The sequence below is a fragment of the Parasteatoda tepidariorum genome, chromosome 6, assembly GCF_043381705.1.
Source record: "Parasteatoda tepidariorum isolate YZ-2023 chromosome 6, CAS_Ptep_4.0, whole genome shotgun sequence".
NCBI lineage: Eukaryota > Metazoa > Arthropoda > Arachnida > Araneae > Theridiidae > Parasteatoda > Parasteatoda tepidariorum.
The window spans coordinates 48,769,295-48,775,095 of record NC_092209.1 but is presented as its reverse complement, the minus strand read 5'-3'; positions in this window follow the sequence as shown (position 1 = coordinate 48,775,095).

Genomic DNA, 5,801 nt, shown 5'->3' with positions numbered 1-5,801 from the left:
GTTAGTTTGAATTCTGAAATGAAAACTGTCACTAGCATGTGTAAAATTTTACTTAAAAAAAATAAGATTTTTTTTTTTGTATTTATATTAATTGGAAACAAGATTTTAAAAGACTAGGCTTTTCCTTCTATAAATTTCGATAATGCATGCATTAATTATAATGAAGGTTTAATCTAAAATAGGACTTTAAATCTAAAATATTGTGATTCACTTAAAATACTATTTTAGATAATTCGTGACAAATTTGTCTTTTGTTGTAACTTTAAAAAAAAAAAAAAAAGAAAACTATTTGATTGCCGCAATTTTATTTTTCAGAGTCAATCCATTAAATGGTTATTTTTAAGAGCTTTAATATTCTTCTTAAATTTTATAAAGTAGTATTTTTAATTAATTGATAAATAATTTTTCGTAATTGTATAAGTTTTTTAGAAATGATTTTAATTATTATATTTAAATTGGATATTTTATTGTAAATCATCCTGCCCACACGTAGTTTACCTTCTAAATTATGATCTAATTTAAATGAGTTATAATAATGTCATTATTAAATTCGTTTATATACCAATTGTCAAAATTAATATCATTTTTAACCTTTTAAGTTTTTGTCTTTTTTTATAATATTTATTTTAAGGAATTTTTTGCTATTCTCAAAGGACCATTTATCCTCGTGCAATGAATTTAATTTAGTTCTCAGTTAATAATTGAGATTTGAATTTTCTCTTTAAACATTAATTCATTCTTTTTATATCATTGTTTCCTTCATAAATCTTTTCAAAAATTATTCTTGCTTATACGTTAAAAATGTTTCCTGCAAACAAAAGTACTTTTTATTTTTAAAAAAAAACTTAATTTGTGATTTCATTGTTTCATGTAGCATCATATTTTTCATTTATTTCATTCACATTAATGTTCCATTAGTCATTTTAAAATGACAAAAGGCCAGTTTTATATTTTAATTTGCATTTTAATTTTTTTTAACCCTTTGAAGTCCATTTTTTTTAAAAAAAAGGATTTTTTTCTTCTAGGTCAGTTATTTTTTAGACTGATACAGTATGCTTTAAATAAAACAGGAATAAATAGCTAAACCAATTTCATAAAATTAATTAATATTGCGATATCTATGTTGGACACAAACCCAGCTTAGGATCACAACATCAAATTTATAATGCCAGTGTGAGTCTAACTAGGATCACAGAGGGTTAAAAAATAATAAAGCTTTGTATATTGTTTCATATATTTTAGCTCAAACTTAAGTACTTTTCTTCCTGTCTCATATCATTTGTTAATTCAAACACTTTTTTCAAAGGTGTGATTGATTATATGTGGTATCATATTATTGTTGCTCAATTTTCGCTAAATTTAATGTTTACGTTTTATTTTTAAAAAATTATAATAAGGGATGGCAAATATATATGAAAACTGCCAAATTATTATAGAAGGAGCAGTGTGTTCTTTTTTGTCATTGTATCTATACGAAACCGAAAATAGTTGAACAAAGAAATTTGTTTCTTTTAAAAATGACACTGATTTCGAAAGTAATAATTTTTGAATGCACTTGAAAATATTTATATGTCGGTATGAATATTTTTATAAACATGAGTTTCACCTACATATTTATGTATACTTTAAAATTAGATTAATGATTTTGTGGTCTCTTTATTTGTTTAATAAAACAAATGCTTATGGAATTCTTATTAAAAAAGAAACTGAAAATTTCTTAATGGTTTACGTTAATAAAGAAAGCTCTCTGTAATCATTGTTTTTGAAAATATATTTAGTTTCGATTCATAAAGGAAAGGAAACAGTGACGATACATAAATAATATGGCATTGTTCACATTATTTTATCTGGAATCTATAATTTGTAGATTGCATTAAATCACATGCCTATGCGTGATTACTTAATATGAGTTATGATGTTTTTTTTTAAAGTTTCTTTTTATCATTTAAGGTTGCTGCATTGAATTATGTATATAACTTTGTATATAATTTTAGTTTCATTGACTGTTTAGTAAGCATAAATTTTTTTTAGTTCATAAATTTTTGGGTTGGAGCTTTTAGTTTTTTTTTTTTTTTGTTTTCTTTCTCCAACATTGCAAATAATATATGATTTATCTGAGTCAGACCAGATTCTAGTCTTGAGATCGGATTAGAACTTCCAGGATTAGGATACGTTGTATGAATCACGGTACTTTAAATATACTTTAATATTGAATATGCCAATTATTTAGTTTTGTAAGCACCTTATACAAAGATGGAATTATTATTTTAAGACTTTGCTTGAGTTTCAAGCAATAATTAGCACCATACGATACAGGGGACAATTATTGAACTGTATGAAAAATAAACCTTGATAACTTTTAAACTGCTAACAACATTCAGTTGAAATTTGCGGTTTGACTTGTATTGTTTATCATTCTTCAGCAAGAATGACAAAATATGGCAATTCTGAAAATCATCGATCTTACGATTTCTCAGCCAGTTTTGTAGAAGTTTGATTTTTACCTTAGCCATCTCATGGGCATTGGCTATAAACAAGCAATGATGTATGAATCACAGTACCTTAATATTAATTGTATCAATTATTTAATTTTTTAAATACCCTATACTAAGGACGAATTACTGTTACTTTAAGACTTTGCTAACAATAATTAGCACCATAAGATACAGGGTGACAATTAGTGAACTATACGAAAAATAAACCTTGATAACTTTTGAAGTGTTAACAACATTCAGTTGAAATTTGGCTGTTGACTGCAGATTATGTTGGAATTTTTTTGAACTTCTTTTGTTTATCATTTTTCAACGAGTTTTGCAGAAGTCTGATTTTTATCTTAGCCAACTCATGGCCATTGGTGATAAACATATCAAAGATGCCGTCAACTAAATCTGAATATCTAGCTAATTTGAAGGTTTGTGTAAAATTGTTGAACTAAGTAGTTTCTGAATTTACATTTTAGCTTATTGATAGCCATCCTGTAAAAATAATTTTAATTTTGTGACTTGCTTTTATTAATAATTAGTTTTTTAATCATAATTAGTTTAAGTTGGTAAATGAACTTGTATGTTACTTTATGTTGGATGTTTTAAGTTTACTTTTCGGTTAAGTAATGTAAAAAAGTATTTCACGGTGGTAACTTTTGCTTCAATAAATTAAGTATGAGAAGTGATGGATGATTTAAGGAAATTTATCAGCTATGAGGTAAATCACTTTCTTGTAACCTCGTAACGTCTTATGGCATTTGACCCCAAATAAATGCCCATTATTTTTTTTTGTCAACAGCATTTTATTTGTTTTAAACTGGTATGTTTTAACTGTGAATATATTTCTGAGATCTTATTTAATTCTAATTTTGCAAATGAATTTAGTCTATATTATTTATATGAAGCTACGTTTTAACGGTCATTAATTATTTCAAAAAGGGACATATATGTTTATTAGTGATTTTTTAATTGCCAAAGTCTGAAAGTTATGAAATAATATAACATCATGATGAGGATCATATATATATATATATATATATATATATATATATACATACATACATACAGCTGCTAACTGTTCCGATTATTTAGCCTTGTTCCGAAAATACGATTTTAGGTTAAAATATTTGATTTTTCGGCCTTTTCCACTCCTTATGCCGATTTTCTTTCATCCCAGGGCAGATCTAAAAATTAGAAGCAGGGTATGTTATTTCCCCGCGAATATCGCAGAATTCCGCATATCTCAATACCATTGGTTAGTAGACTTCCTCGAATCTAAAACTTATAATCAGACGAAATTTTGAAACTTATGCTAAATCTCGTTAACGAGATATTCACATACATGTCATACTTCCGCCAATTTGATTCCTTTAGTTCGGAATCTGCTAATATCGCGATTCTTATTTACGCGATTTTAAAATCGTACATCGCGATTCCCATTCACTCAATTTAAAAATCCAATATCTTAATTTTTGTTTGCGCGTTTTTAAAATCCAATATCGATATTCGTATTCACGCGAGTTTAAAATCCAATATTGCGATTCGTATACATGCAGTTATATCAAGCATCGATTTTCGCATTTATGCGTTATTTAAAAACTACGCATTGCGATTCGTATTTACGCGATCTAAAAATTATGCATTTTGATTCATATTTACGCGAATTAAATATTCAATATCGCAATATTTGTATTTGAAATCCAATATCGCGATTTATATTCAATTTAATTTAAAATCCAACATCGCGATTCATATTCGTGTAATTTTAAAATCCAACATCGCGATTCGTATTCACGCATTTTAAAATGCGACATCGCGAATCGTATTCACGCGACTTTAAAATACAGAATTGAATTTTCTTGAATTAGTTACTCTAAAGGTGTGATATTCGTCATTAGTAAGTAATTTAATTAAAGCTGTTAGCTCAAAAAATTATGTTAAATATGAAACGTGTATGGATTATCAATTGATGTTTTGATATTTTGCTTTTCACTTTGTAAAATAATTGCTTTTGATTGGCTTATCATGCTTTGTGTTCCTATTTTTTTTGAACAAGTTGGCGGCTGTGTAATTATATAGTATAGAGAGATCTATATAATGCAATTCTATAAATCTAGATTCTCTATAAACCATCCTTAGTGGGTGTAAACAACAAAATTTTCAGTTTAAAAAAAATTTATATATCGAAGCAATAATTATTTATTTTTGCATTATTTGTTTAATTAAATTATCTGCTAAGAGGTTGAAATTTCAAAAAGTAAAGGAATTAAAATTTATTAATTTGTTGGCTACTGATTCTGAAACTGCAGAAAAATTAAATTCTTTTCTGCAAATAATAAATACTTAAGTGCATATTTTGTGTTTTTAAGTATTTGTATTCTAAAAATTATTTTAAAATTTATCTATTCCAAACTAAAATTGCCATATTTAATAGATAAGTGAAATGATCTATTTAATATAAAATTAGATAAAACTCAAAGGCCCCAGGTTTCAAGGTTTGTGTTAACTGTATGTGTGTATATATATATTCATTCATTTTACTTTTGAAATTTGCTTTCATATCTGATAGCAGCTTTTATCATTTTATAGTGTACAATATAATATGCACAATTTTGTTTTGTATCTTTTTTTCTTTCATGTGTAAATACATTTTGCTTTATATACAGTTTATTTTTATATTAGCTTTTTTGTTGTTGTATAAATTTGACTGAGAATGAATAGTGATGAAAGGATTTGAAATATAATATCTCTAACGTTGTTTTTCCTTCTTGTTGGAAGGTTATAACTAAGTGTATTTATTTCAACGTTCTCATGCTCAAACTTTGTGGTCCAAAAAAATTAATTTTTTTTAGAAGAAAAAGCTATAATAAAAATTGTTTTGACTTGTTTGATTTAATTGTATGAAGTATATTTCTGTAATGTTTTTGGTGCTTCTTATCTCAAGTCTAAGTCAAGATCACAAATAAAGAATTTGAGAAATACTGTTCCTTTTTTTTTAAATTAGTTAATTATAGCTGCCAATGCTTTCACGTTTACGTCCTATTTTCTACTTTTATATACCAAGGCTGAAATTTTTAAAATATGTATTAAAATTTTGCACCTTCTTAGAATTTAGACAGGAAAATTTTCAGTTAGTAGTTGGGGGCCTAATAACTTAGTAGAGGCTTTTTCCTCAAGCCTAATGAGTCTGTAACTGATATTGATAGATCCTTTTCATTTAAAAACCACCTTTTGCAAGTCTTTTTTTTCTTTCTTGGATTAAATTATATTTGAAAAATATTTCATATTAGAGAAGTTACATATAGCTATAAAAGTTAA